This window comes from Aquarana catesbeiana, linkage group LG02 (genome assembly GCF_042186555.1).
Source record: "Aquarana catesbeiana isolate 2022-GZ linkage group LG02, ASM4218655v1, whole genome shotgun sequence".
In the NCBI taxonomy this organism is placed as follows: Eukaryota; Metazoa; Chordata; class Amphibia; order Anura; family Ranidae; genus Aquarana; species Aquarana catesbeiana.
Genome location: NC_133325.1, coordinates 7,817,890 through 7,837,123, shown reverse-complemented (window position 1 = coordinate 7,837,123; position 19,234 = coordinate 7,817,890). Strand labels below are relative to the sequence as shown.

Below are 19,234 nucleotides of genomic sequence, written 5' to 3'. Positions count from 1 at the left end.
CACTATCTCTGAATGTCTGAGCACCAATCAGACTCTACTGTGTTCCAGGTATGAGACAGGAAGTCTCGGCTTGAACCCGGAACACAGTGCTGTATACTGTATGTAGCCTCAGCCATATACAGCTTATACTGCACATCCAGCAGCCTCACATGTTGGTGAGGGACATAGTGTGATTGGACCAGCTTGGCCCAAAATATGTAAAGTGTATGAAAATCTGGAGCTCGTCTTTAATGGATAGAAAGCATTCCAGTCATTGTCATAGATTAGGACTGACCTTGCAGAATGGGGTACACTGACCTCATTTATCTGTCAGCCGGTGCTCTGTGACCTCCACCGGATGGCCCAGATCTGTTATCTAAAACTTTGATTTTTTCATCCAGCTTCTCGGTCACTGGCTTTGATGGATTGGCTGCTGAAACCCAATTTCTGAGAGACAGAGGCATTGAAAATTTGGTTATCACAACCATGCTTAAAGCGGACCCCCACCCAAAAGGGGAAATTACACTTGTATTCATCCTCCCCCCTCCACTGACACATTTGGCACTTTTTTTGAGAGAGGGGGGAGCTGGTACCTGGTTTTGACGGGTACACACTCACTTTCGGCTCAGATCACCGCAGTCTGACCTGAAAGTTCATCCCCCTCTCTCTTCCCCCTCAGTCTTCTGGGACACATCACAGGTCCCAGAAGACTACAGGACCATTCACAAGGTGCAGAGCGGCTCCCGCATGCTCAGTAGAAAACTGACTGTGAAGGCCGAAAGTCATCACTTCCTGTTACCTAGCTACTAATTCACTCATTTTGTACTTTCATTCAATGTACCTCACATGTTCCTCAGATATTCACTGATTCAGATCGATCCAAAACATTTAAAATGAAAAGATTTGTTAATTGCTCTACAAGCAAAGTGATCTACATGTTGGATTGTCCATGTAAAAAATTCTATATAGGGAAAACAAAGCGACAATTAAAAATCCGTAAATGTGAACATCTGAGGGACATCAATGGACCTCCTAGAAACGATGAGAAAGAAAAAGAGAAACTCTTAGCACAACATATTAGGAAAATTCATGTGGGGAAAAAAACAGATGGCCTGAAAGTGAAGGGGATCTTTTCCCTAAATGTATCCCTTAGGAGAGGAGACTTCAATAAGGTTTTACTATGTACAGAGAAATACTGGATCTATAATCTCACTACTTTAATACCAAAAAGCCTGAAAACCGGTAAGTACAGTAAGCCCGAGAAACACCGGCGAGCAGCAGGAGGAGGGACGACCTCTTTGGCTGCTTCTAAAGGCAATCCAGTGGCTAATTAGCTGCTCGGATCACTTTTTGTGAGAAACAGAATTGCTGGCTTCAGCCATAACCCCTGCAAACCACTTCAAAACCGCAACGTGTAAATATACATATTGTGTTTGGCAAGCGGAGACAATTATTAATGAGCGTTACAGCCAGGTCAGGTGACAATGCATTCTTGCATGATGTCTGAATAAAGATGAAGTCAGCCGACAGGTCACACAATTTCCATATCATCACTTCCTTACCAATCAAAATGAAGATTTCATAACTCCAATCCTTCTGACATGGGAAGAGATTTGGGTCACACGTTCACCCAGACAGAAAGAGATCATATCCTATTCTTTGCTCACAAATCCTCCTTTTCCAGCACTGTCCAGGAGTCTGGATCTAAACATTTGACCAGTTGGTATACAGTCCTCACTTTCGCACAAAATTTTCCCCAGTTAAATTTTTACCTGTTAGAGGTGCAATCATGCCAGGGGAACTCTTTTGTTTGACAATCCCTTACCTATTACAAATTCAAAATACTAACAACATCTTACAAAGCCCTCCACAACTCTTCCCCCAGCTACATCACCAACCTTGTCCCAAAATACCAACCAAACCGTTCTCTTCATTCCTCACATGACCTCCTACTCTCTAGCTCCCACGTCACCTCCAGGACTTCTTCAGGGCCTCTCCCATCCTCTGGAACTCTCTACCTCAATCTGTCTGACTATCTTTTACTCTGTCTTTAGGTAATCCCTGAAAACCCTTATCTTTAATACCTACACCTTCTTCACCTCCCATAAACTATGGAATAAATATCTGAAGATCGATCAATCCTGATGTACTGAGGGGCAATCTCAATTCTTGAGGCCCAAAAATACCAAGACAGTAAAAATATCCCCAAAATGACCCTTTTTTGGAAAGTAGATATTCCAAGGTATTTAGTAAGAGGCATGGTGGGTATTATTGTAGTGATCGGGTATAGTATTGGGTGGATATTGTATAGTGGTTATGAGAATTAATTAGTAAGTACTCTTCCACAGCAACCCAATTCTTCCAGAGAGATGCACTTTATTGACTTCCAACACAGAACAAAGTCCAAAGTCCACAGATGACAAAAAACCCAACAGAGTATATAATTCAAAGTCCCATGTCTTAGGTCTGAGTGTGCATACACAGACAAGCCTCACCTAAAACCTATAGACTGAATGCCGTGTTATATTCACTAAATATTGAATGGCTGAGCAATTTGATTGGCCGTTTCAATTCAGGACTTTGATTAGCTTTAGTCTTTCAAACAGACAACTCCCAGCCGTGAACAGCTGTAGTCATAAACCACCCCAATTTGCACTCCCGCATATCAACATCAACAAGTCCCTTAGATATGTGTAATTAGAATACCCTTTGAGGTGTTCAAATAGACTTGCATAAGATTAACACATCAAAGAGTCTTCAGCTGTCCCCTTGCTATGTTAAAATTCAGTTGGACAAATCAACCATTGTCCATTGAATTCTGGCCTTGTCAACATTGACTGCATGTGTACATACACACAACAATGTCCCACATAAATCGGTGAACATATTACAACATATACAACAATTATGAAGTAATAATTTTTTTTGTTACAATATTTTGGATTTTTTTATTGTTTACATCCTGTCCCCAGTACAGTACAGAGTCCTCATATAACTGGTGTGGAGGTGAGCAGGGACACCGACTGGTGACAATATGTAAAAAACAAAAAAAGCCAAAAAGTATTTTTAAAAAATGTTTTAAACATTTTTTTTTACATACATACTGTGACCAAAGCAATATAGTGTTACCACTACTAGTGTTATAGGCGGCACAGTGGTGTAGTGGTTAGCACTCTTGCCGAGCAGTAAAAAAGGGTCACTGGTTTGAATCCCAACCATGACACTACCTGCCTGGAGTTTGCATGTTCTCCCTGTGCCTGCGTGGCTTTCCTCCGGGTACTCCGGTTTCCTCCCACACTCCAAAGACATGCTGGTAGGTTAATTGGCTTCTGTCCAAAATTGGCCCTAGTATATGAATGTGAGTTGGGGACCTTGGATTGTGGGCTCCTTGAGGGTAGGGACCGATGTGAGTGTGCGATGTGTGGAGCACTGTGTAAATTGACGGCGGTATATGGGTACCTTAAATAATAATATAATAGATGAGCATCTTAATGAGACACAATGTATAGGGATAGGGACAATTGTAGACATGCACTCATATTTACTCGGGTTGAACTGAATGGACTGGTGTCTTTATTCAACCTACTAACTGTGTAACTGTGTACCATACTAACACTGTACTACTCTGGGGAGGTAATCATTTCTTTTTTTTTTTTTACACATTATGATTGTTTATAGCAGTGAATTTCATTGCTATAAGCAAGCCTTTTACTGAATGAAATTCATTCAGTATATATTGTTGTGATTGGCCCTGTCTGTACCATGTGATCACTGTGACCAACCACACAATAACTGCCATGAATAAAAGCCATTCATTGTTCACAATTGTCATGTTATCTACTGTGATTGGTCACAGCGATCACATGGTACCGGCAGTGGGCCGCTACACTGATCGGTCATCCACTGGACATAGCGGGTGACAGACTGAGCCAGAGATTGGTCCTGCAGGGCCGCACAAGATCTGTTCTCCCAGAACAATATGGCTCCTTTCTGGCTGTCATATTACAATAGGCTGAGCGGGAAGCAGTTAATAATAAATGTTAAAAAATGAAGTAACTTTAATGAAACCTTTTTTAAAGAATTCTGATTTTTATTTTTTTCTGTACAGGTGGACTGAGGAACCAAGTTTTTGGTCATGCTGGTCTTCATCAATAAAACAAAGTCACATGGGAAACGATCCATATGGGTGTTATAAGTGACTGAAACTTTTTATTGCAGTTCACTGGAGGATTCACAAAGGACTCAAGACATATCCATGTTCTAAATATCATAAATGTATTGGATCCTCTTCAGCATTGATCCAGCCTCAGAGGACAACAGGAGAAAAGTCATTTCAGTGTTCTGCAAGTGACAATGGCTTTATAGTAAAGTACAAGTCACATATACATAAGAGGAGTCATTTCAGAAGATATTTCTTGTTTGGAAAGTGACAAAGGTTTTACAATGGAGGCAAAATGTATCACACACCAGAAGGTTCACAATGATAAGAAACCATTTCAGTGTTCTGAATGTGATAAAACTTTTACAACAAAGACAAAACTTATCATACACCAGAGGGTTCACACTGGAGAGAAACCATATCAGTGTTCTGAATGTGGCAAAGCTTTTACACAGAAATCACATCTTATCATACACCAGAGTGTTCACACTGGAGAGAAGTCATATCAGTGTTCTGAATGTGGCAAAGCTTTTACACAGAAATCACATCTTATCATACACCAGAGGGTTCACACTGGAGAGAAACCATATCAGTGTTCTGAATGTGGCAAAGCTTTTACAACCAAGGCAGAGCTTACCATACACCATGTAGTTCACACTGGACAAAAGCCGTATCAGTGTTATGAATGTGACAAAGCTTTTAAACAGAAATCAAATCTTATCAGACACCAGAAGGTTCACACTGGAGAGAAACCATATCAGTGTTCTGAATGTGGCAAAGCTTTTACACAGAAGACAGATCTTCTCACACACCAGAGGATTCACACTGGAGAGAAACCATATCAGTGTTCTGAATGTGGCAAAGCTTTTAAAACCAAAGCAGAGCTTATCATACACCAAAGAGTTCACACTGGAGAAAAGCCGTATCAGTGTTCTGAATGTGGCAAAGCTTTTACACAGAAATCAAATCTTATCACACACCAGAGAGTTCACACTGGAAAGAAGCCATTTTAATGATCTGAATGTGACAAAGATTTTACAGTTAATTCTGGGCTAATCTGTCACCAGAGGATTCCCAAGCTTCAGCAGAGAAGCTTGTAGAGTGGAAACTCTGGAAGAAGGGGAATATTAAAAGAAGTTGCGGGTGTCCCATTAGTTTCATAGCCCCAATGTTATCCCATAAGCTAGGGAAGAAGTGAAAAGATAAAATGCTACTTTAGAAAAACAAAATCTGGGAACAAACTGGAATGTAATGATCGGATGCACTGACTTTTTCTCCTCATGATTCATATATTTTTCTTTTTTATGGAGCTTTGATGGGACATGTAATGCATTTTCATCATTCACTAACTGGGCAGTGTTACCAAGTGTTTTCTTCATTGCCAGATCCTGAGCTAATACATGATCAACACTGCCGCAGTACCAGAGACTAGGATGGGGTCAAGTGGCATCTTGCAAAGCCTCTGAAGCCTCATTAAGAGAGTCCATTCCAGGTTATTCTGACTGTTAATACACCCTAAGTCAGGTGTCAGGGCTCCAGCTAAGCACACCTTCTCCAAACCTCCCCTCCCATGATAAATGCCTCCTTTCCATATTTTATCTCTTCTCACGGATGACATCTTTGCAGGCAGGTCTGTGACTGGGACACCAGCCAGGGAGAGGGCTCGGTTTGGTGAAAAAGCAATTTCCTAAGCTGCCGCAGGCCTTCCCACACTGGGTTGCTGCTGTTTATGGGATGCATTTAACAGTTCCACTTAAGTTCAGCTGGCTACTTGTATTCCATCTGGTTCTGCTGAAAGTCTCAGGGATCTCATCAGATGTAGAATGTATGTCCTTGTTATCTTCTTCCTCTGTTTAGCTATTAGACCTCTCCATAGACTATTCACACAGCACACCTACAAGAGATCGGGGCTGAGTGTGTGGTCATATTCCTACCACTTCTGGGGACTGAAATTCCTCCAGCTGGGGTTCACTTTAACCTTTTCGCTGCCAGAGCCCTTTTTGTGTTTTTTGCACACATGTTTAATAAAAATTTTAGCCTTGAAGAAGATGTAAATACCCCAAACATTATATATTTTCTGAAAGCAGATACCCTAAAGAATAACATAGTGGTAGTTTTAATTTTTTATGTCACACAATATTACCTCAATGGTCTACGAAACATAGCATTTCAGTAAAAAATACACTAAAGTGAATTTTAGGGCAACAAAACGCAATAAATTACCCACATTTTTAGTAAAATATAAAAGACGAGGTTACGCCGAGTAATTAGATACCCAACTTGCCAAACCTTAAATTATGTGCGCCGTGAAATGGTGACAAACTTCAGTAATCTATATTTTCTATAGGCAACACTTAAAAAAAAAAAAAAAACCCTATAGGTATTAGTTTAGTGTTACAGAGGAGGTCTGGTTCTAGAATTATTGCTCTCACTCCGGCGTGCGCGGTTATATGTAACGTGTATCGCAATCAACGTTTTCAATCGTAGGCACCCCTGAGGCATTTGTTTACATTTGTATGTGGATATATGTGGAGGAGGGGGCCTCAACTTTTTTTGGGGGGGGGGTTATGTGCTTGGGTGTAACTTAATTTTTTGCAAAAAAAAAATTGTTTTCTTTAACTTTTTCTTTCATCACATAGGGGACAAAAAGCCCTGTACGTGATATTTTTTAGGTTACAGGTTCTCTTTAATGAGACTTGCAGGGTCTAAAAGACCCCCAATGTCTCCTCTGGGCTCCACTGAATGTTTTGTGATGCAGATCACACTGCAAAACACACACCGAGAGGCTGACCTGGAAGTGACGTCATAGACTTTGCTTTCTGGGTCACAGCAAGAAGGGGAGGAGAGTGGACATGTGTCCGTTGTTCTCCCCCCCAGCCCCCGCACTCGCCATGTTGGTCCTGGGAATGCAAAGGAAGGGATCTGGACAGCCGCACTCCAATATAATCACCTTTATTTAATAAAAAGACCATCCATACAGCAATTATAGGTAGAGGAATCGGATATAGATAATAACGTTGGTCCTGGGTCTGCAGCCAGAAAATATGGCGGGGAAGTTCTGGGGGGTGTGTGACCAATCGGGTGGCAGTTTTCACCTGACCTGTCAGTTTCGCACACCTTCCCAGTGGCTGCAGCAACAGGATTGTGTGTTAGCCCCCCTGCTGTCAGGTCTGTACGATGTGCGGACCTGGCAGTGAAATGGGTCATGACTCTGAATGGACAGATCTCTTTTTGGTGTAAAGTTTTCAAAGAACATTTCTTATCCCTGGAAATGTTATGATGTTGGCACTAAAGTGTAACAAGTTTTTTGTCTTGTTTGGTTGGGTTGTTTTGTGGGAATGCTTTGTGTGTTGTGAGTTCTTCTTTTGTTGTAAATTGGAAAATGAAATAAAACATTTTCGATTGAAAAAAAAAAAGTGTAACTATGGTCTGATCAATAATTACATAAATGGTGCAATCTGTCATTAGCATGGAAGATTTTGTTTTTCTGAGTCTCCTCTTGTAACATTTTTATTTTCTGTTGATCCTCCCAGTAGATCTGTTTTCTTCTACTTCCTGTAGCTATTTGGCAAAATGGCAGTTGGAAGGGTTTGGAAACACCATATAACACTGCTGGTGGTGCTTACAACTGTCAGTTTTCATTCATTTGGTGGTTTAAATCTTAAAAAAACCTGTTGCTGTAACTGCTTTAGAAGCTTTATCTGAAGTTGGACTTTACTTGTTGTGTGTCTTACTTATAATCTATCTAAGACTTCCCTGTACAGGGTGATAACACTGCTGTGTAATGTTACTGCAGAATGATGAGGGTTGTCATCCTGTTACAGAAGGTGGGAAAATAACAGATCTACAGACAGGATAACAGGTGATAAAACGATGTTGTGGAGGGAACTCTGGGAATTCTAATGACAGATTACATTACATATTAAGTTAGAAGACTTCCTGCTGTTGGTCTTATGTTTGAATTGTCTTCTGATATTTACTGTCCTGCTGTAAAAGGTGTAAATGATTGCCCACATGTTTCCTGTAGTAGCGGGGACTACAAACTCATATTAGGAATATTAGGATGGGTACCTACCCAAGGGGGTCACCTTTTTGGATTTGGGGGAAACATTTCACATGGTTTCTTAAATTCCATTAATGACACCGACAAGGGGATCTCACTTACTTCACTAACAATAGGAGAGCCAATCACAGGCCAATAACATTTCATGGTTTCTCAATGTAATTGCAGAACGTTTAATCCCCATTGGTCCAATAGATTCCTAGTCCTTCCAAATAACATTTGCTTCCTGTGTGGAAGGAGCACCCTAAAATGTCTTCCCTTCAATCCCACCCATAGCTGTACTTTAGGTTATGTTGCTCCTCCCATATCTGTAAGGGAAAGCCTCAATTTCCCCCAATACTCCCCTGGCCTTCCAGTGAGAAGAAACATTTTCTCTGGAGTGGATATGTTTTATGCAGTGAGCCCTTCATAGACGGGATGGGGAATCTAAGTCATCTAAGATAAGTAAGATGAACCCGTGTACTGGAGTCATGGATCAGATAACCAATGAGACCATTGATGTTATAGCAGAGCTGACAGCAGAAGTGTCTCCATCACCTAAGGTGGTGTCACAGAACTGCATGGCTGCTGACTATCTCTTGGAAGCTCAAGGTGGAGTCTACAAACTGGTGTCCCATAGAGAGTGTTGTACATTTATTTTATATCATGAGTAGGGATGAGCCCGATGTTAGAGTGAAACGTAAGTTAAACTCGAGCATCGGGCATTCGCCTGTTCAAGTCTATGGGACACTAAAATGAGCACTTTTGATTTTTCATGTTAAAGGTTTATATACAAGTTATTGTCGTAAAAAGTGTTTGGGGACCCGGGTCCTGCCCCAGGGGACATGTATCAATGCAAAAAAAAAGTTTTTAAATGACCGTTTTTTCAGGAGCATTTAATAATCCTTAAAGTGAAACAATAAAAATGAGATATTCCTTTAAATATTGTGCCTGGGGGTCCCATTAGTCTGCCTGTAAAGTAGCGCTTTTTTCCCATGTTTAGAACAATACCACAGCAAAATGAAATTGCTAAACGATAAAAAGTCATTTAAAACTGATCGCGGTTGTAATGACTTGTCTGATCCTGGCAATATAGATAAAAATCATTGAAAAAAATGGCATGGGTCCCCCCCAGTCCGTTACCAGGCCCTTTTGGGTCTAGAATGAATATTAAGGGGATCCCCGAACCAAAAAAAAATGCGTGGGGGTCCCCCCAAAATCCATACCAGGCCCTTCAGGTTGAACTGGATGGACTTGTGTCTTTTTTTCAACCTGACTAACTATGTAACTATGATATCCAGGTCATATTTTCTAATGATTTTATGTTTGTAAAAAAATAATCTTTATTTATCTATCTATTTTTATAATAAAGAAATTAAGTATTATTTTTGTCCATATGTTCCTTACTGGTATCGTTAAAGTCCATCATATCAGTTCTATCTCCTAAAATCTCACAAGAGTTATTGATTGGCATTGTCACTCTCAGAATAAAGACTGGACGATTGAAAATGCTTCCCCTCCCACTTACATTTCTACTGTGCATACAGAAATCTTTGTATCCATCTTCACTAAAGCCCCACCCCTTTACTGGTACCACCTTACAAGTATTTCACACAATTTCACTCAACTACAAGTTGGCCTGAATTCCTGGCCCCCCTCACTCTGACAGCAAACAATCTGGAATTTATTCCGGGTATGCAAAAAAAAAAACGTGATTCCTCCCACTGAAAACAGTTCTCCACATTTGGTGTCTCATTGTCTACAATCAGGGCTGATAAATCCAGAGAAGAATCGCAAAATATGTGTTAGCCCTGGTTCACACCGGAGCATTTTGACATACGATTTGACATGTAAAATCGCATGTCAAATCAACGGCAATTTCTGTCAATGACACCGTCCTAATCAGTGCGGCGCAGCACCAATTTTCAAAATGTAGTTTCTGTACTACTTTTTGAGATTTTGGGCTGCGATTTACATTGACATCTGTGCAGAAACCTGCACATATGTCTCTGAAATCGCGGCCGAAATTGGGACATGCGGGAGTGAAATCGTTTAGCTTCATTCCCGCAGCTCAGTGTGAACCGGGGGTAATGGTCAGTTTCTCCCCCAATGGACATACCTACAATTACACAATTATCTTAATAATGATAAAGTACTGTATATACTCGAGTATAGGCCGACCGAAATATAAGCCGAGGCACCTAATTTTACCACAAAAAAATGGGAAAACGTATTACTCGAGTATAAGCCTAGGGTGGGAAAATGCAGCAGCTACTGGGTAAACATCTGCAGCCTCATTGTGCCCATCTGCAGCCTCACTGTGCCCATTTGCAGGCTCATTGTTCCAATCTGCAGCCTCACTGTGCCCATTTGCAGCCTCATTGTGCCCATCTGCAGCCGTACCTTTGATTACTAAAACAGCGGGTGTCTCCCCCTGTGTTATGCAGTTGATTTTGGCGGCCGTCCATTGTAACAAAGCCCCACCTCCTCCTCGTCTGTGATAGACGAAACACTGATACAGTTTCCCAGCATTGTATCAGTGTTCCTCTATCACGGACGAGGAGGAGGTGGGGCTTTGTTACAATGGACGGCCGCACAGACTGCATAACACAGCGGGAGACACCCTCTGTTTTAGTAATCAAAGGTACAGCTGCTGTACGGCTCACTCGAGTATAAGCCAAGGGCGTGGTTTTCAGCCTAAAAAATGGGCTGAAAAACTCAGCTTATACTTAAGTATATACGGTAAACCTCTTTTCTCTTAGGCTCCGACACAAGTTGAAACTTTATGTATTAACGCCACTAAAATGAAAGAAAAAAACGACTTTAACATACATGTGGCTTCAAGTTTCTTTAAGTACGCAAACTATTCACTTTAAAGTGCTTGTAAACCCTTTACAAACCACTTTTTACTACAGGTATGCCTATAATAAGGTTTACCTGTAGCTACCCTGGATATCTCCTAAACCTGCACAATTCAGGAGATATCCCCAGTATCAGCATGTGCCAACGTCATCGGCATACGCGCACTGAAGAAATGGCTTGTTTGCACCGTTGCTTCAGCTGACGTGACATTACCATGCATGGGAGTGACGTCATCGTGGCTCCGACCAATCACAACGCCGGTGCCCGAGATAACCGGAAATAACACCAGGAGACATGTCGCTGGGCAGATCAGTGTGCCGGGAACTCTGTGGGGGCTTCGATCTAAGGTGAGTATTTCATAATGAGCTAGTATGCTATGCACATGGCTTTGCCTTGCAGGATTTTTTTGTGGGTTTACAACCACTTTAACCACCTCAATACCGGACACTTACACCCCCTTCCTGCCCAGGCCATTTTTCAGCTTTCAGCGCTGTCACACTTTGAATGACAATTGTGCGGTCATGCTACATTGTACACACATGACATTTTTATCATTTTTCACAATTAGAGCTTTCTTTTAGTGATATTTAATCACTGCTGGGTTTTTTATCTTTTCCTAAAGACTGCAAATTTTGAAAAAAAAAAGAAGTTTTTCTTAGTTTCTGTCAGTAAATTTTGTAAACAAGCAGGTGGCACTGATGGGCACTGATGAGGTGACACTTATGGGCACTGATTAGGTGGCACTGATGAGGAGGCATGAATATGCCACACTTATGAGCACTTATGAGTGTGCCCCCATGGGTGCGCAAGGGCAGCCATTCTGGGAAGCCATAATATGACGTCCACCCAGAACGTAAGCCGCACTGCCCAGCTGTCATTTGACGGGTGACAAGAGGTTAAGAGCATGCAGAAAAAATGCCTTGGGAAAGGATATTTCTGTTATCCAATGGGAGAAGGTTTGTCTACCATCATATAAGAGCTCTATCAGCACAAGAAACTCCTTATTACCTATTACTGACGCATAAGTACAGTTATTACTGATGCATTGGTAAATAATTATTTGATCCCCTGCAGATTGTGCAAGTTTGTCCACCTACAAAGAAATGAAGGCTCTATAATTTTTATCATAGGTGTAGTTCAAATGATAGAGACAGAATATCAACCAAAAATCCAGAAAAAACACACAATACAAATGTTATAAATGAAGTTGCAGTTCAGTGAGTAAAATAAGTATTTGATCCCCAAGCAAAACATGACTTAGTACTTGGTGGAGAAACCCTTGTTTGCAAGCAGAGAGGTCAGACATTTCTTGTAGTTGGTTACATGGTCACATCTCAGGAGGGATTTTGGTCCACTCTTCTTTACAGATCTTCTCCTTAATCCTTAAGGTTTCTTGGCTGTCTCTTGGCAACTCGAAGTTTTAGCTCCCTCTAGAAATTTTCTATAGGGTCATAGTCAACATTTTTCTTCCTTCAAACATGGCGAGTCGAGTTAATGCCAAAGAACTCAATTTTGGAGCAAATCATTTTTTTAAAAATGGCGTGGGGTCCCCCCAAAATCCATACCAGACCTTTATCCGAGCATACAGCCCAGCAGGTCAGGAAAGGGAGGGGACGAGTGAGCGCCCCACCCCCCCTCCTGAACCATACCAGGCTGCATACCCTCAACATGAGGGGGTGGGTGCCACCGTCTTCCCGGATGCCTCCCTCCTTGTGGCAGGTTACACGTGGAAAAAAATTAAAAAGCCACTGTTCTTCTGTTGCCATCTTCCTTCATTGTGTTGTCATATGCTTTTTAATTTTTTTAGCGCATAACCAGCAGCGTGGAAGAAGACGGCGGCGGGAGAGATGGCATCAGGAAAGATAGCGGTGGGGGAGAAGCACCAGGAGAGATGGCAGAAGCTTCACTATTCACTTTTCCCTGGAGGGGAAAACCATGGCAGACATAAGCTCCTGGCCCAGTCTGAACCAAGGGAAACAGCATCTCCCATCCCAGTATGAACCAAGAAAAATACCAAATCCTGGCCCAGTCTAAACCAAGGGAAACATAATTTTTTAGCCCAGTCTGAACCAATGTAAACACCAGCTCTGGACCCAGTCAGAACCAAGAACAACAACAGCTCCTTGCACAGTCTGAATCAAGAGAAAACCCCAGCTCCTGACCCAGTCTGATCCAAGGGAAAACCCAGCTCCTGGCACAGTCTGAATCAAGGGAAACCCCAGCTCCTGACCCAGTCTGATCCAAGGGAAACACCAGCTTCTGGACCAGTCTGATTCAAAGGAAACAGCAACTCCTGGCTCAGCCTGAGCCAAGGGTAACATCAGTATCTGTCCCAGTCTGAACCAAGATAAATAGCAGCTCCTGGTCCAGTCTGAACCAAGGGAAACACCAGCTTCTGGCCTAGTCTGAACCAAGGGAAATATCAGTCTCCATCCCAGTATGGACCATGGGAAACACCAGCTCCCAGTCCTGTCTGAACCAAGGGTAATATTAGCTTCTGGCTCAGCCTGAGCCAAGGGTAAAGTCAGCCTCTGTCTCAGTATGAGAAAAGGGAAACACAAGCTCCTGATCCAGCCTCAACCAAGGGAAACACCAGCTCCTTGCTCATTCTGAACCAAGAAAAACAGAAGTTCCTTGTCCAGTCTGAAATCAAGGGAAACACCAGCTCATGGCCCAGTCTGAATCAAAGGGAAACACAAGCTCCTGGGCCTGAATGAACTTTGCTCCAGTGATGAGGAGGGAGGGGATGATGAGGTCACTGCCTCCACGTGGGTGCCTGATAGGAGAGAGGAGAGAGGAGGAGGAGGAGGCACATCACCAACGAGGCAGGATGCCCTCCAGGGGCCAGCTTAAGGGCAGCACACTGACTGCATCACACCGCAGAGCTCCGCATGTGCAGGGCACTGTTGTCTCTGCGCGTTATTCCAAAAGTTCTTTGGTGTGGGCCTTTTTTGAGACGAGTGCATCAGATGGCACCTCTGCTATTTGCAACATATGTCTCAAGCGCATCTCACGTGGCCAAAACATCTCCTGCTTGGGCACCACATGCTTGACCAGACATATGTTGACCTGCCATGCAGTTCATTGCAAGCGTACCTAAAAGACCCACACCAAAGAACAAAGAGGACCTCTCCTTGCTCCTCATCAGCTGGGATCTTCAACCCCACTATAGCTTCAGTCCTCTCTGAGACCTGCACTGAGAGGAATGAAGGTATAGAATTAGGTGTGTCACAGCCAAGTACTTGCGGGCAATCTGCTATCGGTACACCGAGGTCAGATTGTACCAGGTAAATTTCCCTGCCCCAGCTGCTGCACCGCAGAAAGAAGTTTGCTCCCAGCCATCCACATGCCCTGCGGTTGAATGCTAGCTTGGAAAAATTGCTAGCACTTTCAACTGCTACCTTTTCAGTTGGTAGACTCTGCCCCCTTCCATGAGTTCGTGGAATGTGCAGTTCCTCAGTGGCAGGTTCCCAAATGCCACTTTTTCTCACGGAAGGTGATTCTGGCTCTATACCAGCATGTGGAAGGCAATGTCTTGGCCTCGCTGGACAGGGCGGTCAGCGTTAAGGTGCATATTACCGCTGACTCATGGCCCAGCAGACATGGACAGGGATGTTACCTAAGTTTCATGGTGCATTGGGTGACTCTGCTGGCAGTTGGGAAGGATGCAGGACAAGGTGCAGTAGTGTTGGAGGTTGTTCCGTCACCACGCCTCCAAAATGGCACTACTGGTGATTCTGACACACCTCTCTCCTCCACCCCCTCCTCCTCTTCTTCCTCCATGGCCTCTTCCTGTGCATTTTCCTTGGAACCAGCGGTGCTCCATAGGTGTTCAAGGGGCTACGCAACTACGCAGGCCAAAAGATGCCATGCGGTGCTTGAGCTGGTGTGCTTGGGGGACAGGAGCCACACTGGGGCAGAGATTCTGTCAGCTCTGCAGGGGCAGGTTCAGAGGTGATTGACGCCACGCCAACTTAAGCCAGGAATGATGGTTTGCGACAATGGCACCAACCTCCTCTCCGCCCTACGACAGGGACAACTGACCCATGTGCCCTGTTTGGCTCACGTCCTTTACTTGGTGGTGCAGCGGTTCTTAAGCAGGTACCCGGGCTTACAGGATGTCCTGAGGCAGGCCAGGAAAGTCTGTGTGCATTTACGCCGGTCATATAATGCCAGTGCTTGGCTGGAAGACCTCCAAAAGGAATTTAACCTGCCCAAGAACTGCCTAATCTGTGACATGCCCACCAGGTGGAACTCAACGTTGGCCATGCTACAGCGGCTGCACACGCAGCGGAGGGCCATCAATGAGTACCTGTGCGACTATGGCACCAGGACAGGGTCAGGGGAGCTTGTTTTTTTTTTCCCACGCCAGTGGGCCATGATCAGGGATGCATGCACTGTCCTGTCACCATTTGAGGAGGCCACAAGGATGGTGAGCAGTGACAGTGCATGCATCAGTGACACTGTCCCCCTTGTCTACCTGTTGGAGCACACGCTGCGTGGAATAGTGGACAGGGCACTTGAGGCAGAACAGAGGCAGGAAGAGGAGGACTTCCTTAGCTCTCAAGGCCCCCTTTATCCAGACAGTGTTCCTGCGTGCCTGCCGATCACACAGGAAGAGGAGGAGGAGAAGGATTGTGTCAGCATGGAGGTGGAGCCTGTCACTCAGCATCAGCAGCAGTCTTTAAGGGATCATTTACAGTCCCAAGAAACCCATGGACTTGTACGTGGCTGGGAGGAGGTGGCTGCGGATCATGTCGTCCTTAGTGACCCAGAGGACTTCAGACTGAATGCCTCAGCAAACCTACGCTGCATGACCTCCCTGATCCTGCAAAGCCTGCGGAAGGATCCTTGTATTTGTGGTATCAAGGAGAGGGATCGTTACTGGCTGGCAACCCTCCTTGATCCACGTTACAAGGGTAAGGTTGTGGACCTTATCTTGCCGTCGCAGAGGGAGTAGAGGATGAAACATCTTCGAGAGGCCTTGCAGAAAGGTCTGTGCAACACGTTCCCAGAGACTGGGAGGTTACAAACTCCTGTTCCTGGACAACATGTTGCTGAGGCTTTGGTCAGTCAAAGAAGGAGCGGTGGAGAACGTGGCCATCTGACCGATGCGTTCAGACAATTTTTTAGTCCGCAGCCCCAAGGTATGATCGGTTCCAGCAACCATCGCCAGCATCTGTTTCACATGGTGCAGGAATACCTAGGGGCAAGATCAGACTTGGACACCTTTCCCACCGAAAATCCTCTGGGTTACTGGGTCTTGAGGATGGATCACTGGCCAGAGCTTGAACAGTATGCAATTGAGCTACTGGCCTGTCCTGCATCCAGCGTTCTTTCGGAACGCACATTCAGTGCTGCTGGAGGCTTTGTAACTGATCACAGGGTGTGCCTGTCCACCGACTCGGTCGATCGACTGACCTTTATAAAAATGAATCAGTCTTAGATCACCACCTGATACCAAGCACCTGATGCTGATGTAACCAAATACATTTTTTTGAAACGTCAGATCCCTTCAAGACTGCCAATGCTGATGCTGAGTGACTATCCTGTTATTAGGGGTGCAACGGATCATCATTGATCCGTGATCCAATCCGTGGAGGTTGATCCGTACGGGACACCCGCAATCCGCGGAGCGCTCTGTGGCCTTGGCCATAGGAAAGGCTGCGGTTTCGGCCTAGCTCCGGAGCGGCGGCCACCTTGGTACACCCGGCAGCCGTTTAGCACGTGATCGCTCCGTCAAATGACGGAGAGATCACTTGTAACAAACCGGCCTCTCTCCCCTCTGTGTACTGATCTGTACAGTGAAGGGGAGAGATCGGATGGCAGCAGTGCCAATACTCTGCAATGCCCAGCCAATACTCTGCAATGCCCAGCCAATACTCTGCAATGCCCAGCCAATACTCTGCAATGCCCGGCCGCAATACCCTGCCAATACTCTGCAATGCCCTGCTGCAATACCCTGCCAATACTCTGCAATACCCTGCTGCAATGCCCTGACAATACTCTGCAATGCCCTGACAATACTCTGCCAATAGTCTGCCAATACCCTGCCAATAGTCTGCCAATACCCTGCCAATACCCTGCCAATAGTCTGCCAATACCCTGCCAATACCCTGCAATACTCTGCCACACCCTGCCAATAGCGAGATTGTGGATATTACAGTGGGGGAGATTTTTTTTTTGTTGATCCGAAAATGATCCGAACCGTGAGTTTTTTGATCCGTTACACCCCTACCTGTTATGCTGAGTGACTATCCTCTTCCTCCACAATGATCATGCTGATAGCTTGTAGGAATATATTTGTTTCTGGGCTCTGATACCAGTGGCTAAGGCCCAATTTTTCAGCCCCTGTTTAACAAGGGCGTGTAATTATAGATTTTGATTCAATACTTTGCAGCAGGGCTTGTTCCTGCGCTCCAGCTAGAGTATCTGTGAGGGGTTGCAGTGTTGTGGCACCAGTGGCTAAGGCCCAATTTTTCAGCCCCTGTTTAACAGGGGCATGTAATTACAATTCTTGATCTAATATTTCACAGCAGGGCCCTGTGAGGGCTTACAGTGTTGTGGCCACAACAACACCTAAGACCCAAATTTCTGCTGAGTATATAGGGCAGGCCCCTACTTTCAAACATCCAACTTACAAACGACTCCTACTTGCAAACGGAGGGAGACAACAGGAAGTGAGATGAAATCTACCCCTAGGAAGGGAAATTCTCTCCTGTAAGAGTTAATATGGGAAAAACATTTCTCCTTTCCACTGATGCTTTATCACCAATCCTTGTTTCACTAAAAAAAAACAACTTTTCTAAAAACATTTGTCATTGGGACAGAAAGTGAGGTGAAATCTTCTGAAGAGGAGCACAGACAGCAAAACAAATGAAATGTCACAGGGGTGATAACCCTTCCCTATATTTTCCAAAAAGCTTAAAAAATATTTTTTGGCTGGGGCTAAACACGTTAAAAATGTACCAGCTCAAAATTACAAAAAGATTCTGCTTAACAACAAACCTACAGTCCCTGTCTTGTTTGCACTGCCTGTATACTGCTGTTCAGAGTATATAGGGCCTGGGGGCCCCACACCTTTCCTTTTTTTAATTTGGGTGCGGGGTTCCCCTTAATATCCATGCAAGACCCAAAGGGCCTGGTAATGGACTGAGGGTTACCCAATTGCGCGGCCGTGCGACGTGGCTCCGAAACAAAATTGACGTCCTTTTTTTCCCACAAATAGAGCTTTCTTTTGGTGGTATTTGATTACCTCTGCGATTTTTATTTTTTGCGCTATAAACAAAATAAGAGCAACAAAAAAAAATGCATTATTTTTTACATTTTGCTATAATAAATATCCCCAAAAAATATATAAAAAACATTTTTTTCCTCAGTTTAGGCCGATACGTATTCTTCTACATATTTTTGGTAAAAAAAAAATCGCAATAAGCGCTTATTGATTTGTTTGCGCAAAAGTTATAGCGTTTACAAAATAAGGGATAGTTTTACAGCATTTTTATTAATATTTTTTTTTTACTAGTAATGGCGGCGATCAGCGATTTTTATTGTGACTGCGACATTATGGCGGACATGTTGGACATTTTTGACACATTTTTGGGAGTATTGTCATTTATACAGCAATCAGTGCTATAAAAATGCATTGATTCCTGTATAAATGACACTGGCAGTGAAGGGGTTAACCACTAGGGGGCGGGGAGGGGTTAAATCAGTACTAGGGATGTGTTTCTAACTATAGGGGGGATGGGCTGTGTGTGGCACGTCACTGATCTCTGCTCCGATGACAGGGAGCAGAGATCAGTGACACCGTCACTAGGCAGAACGGGGAGATGCTGTTTACATCAGCATCTCCCCGTTCGTCCTCTCTGTCTGGTGATAGCGGGTATCCCCGTGGCGATCGAGTCTGCGGGACCCGCGACCTGATTCACGGCGCTCACGCCACCAGCGCTCTCGTGCGCACACGGCGGCAAATTCAAAGTAACGTACGGGTTACGTTACTTTGCGCAGCAATGCCATTCTGCCGATGTATATGTACAGGAGCCGGTCGGGAAGCGGTTAAGCATTATTAAAATCACTGCTCCTGAAAAAAACGGCCATTTTTAAAACTTTTTTTGCATTGATACATGTCCCCTGGGGCAGGACCCGGGTCCACAAACACTTTTTAGGACAATCCCATGCAAATTAGCCTT

General features: G+C 44.1%; 2 pseudogenes; one reads left to right on the top strand and one right to left on the bottom strand.

The window, feature by feature from the left end:
• Positions 1–5,515, top strand: part of LOC141126584 (uncharacterized) — a 41,670-nt pseudogene extending 36,155 nt beyond the window's left edge.
• Positions 1–19,234, bottom strand: part of LOC141126578 (uncharacterized) — a 1,610,887-nt pseudogene that overhangs the window by 552,313 nt on the left and 1,039,340 nt on the right.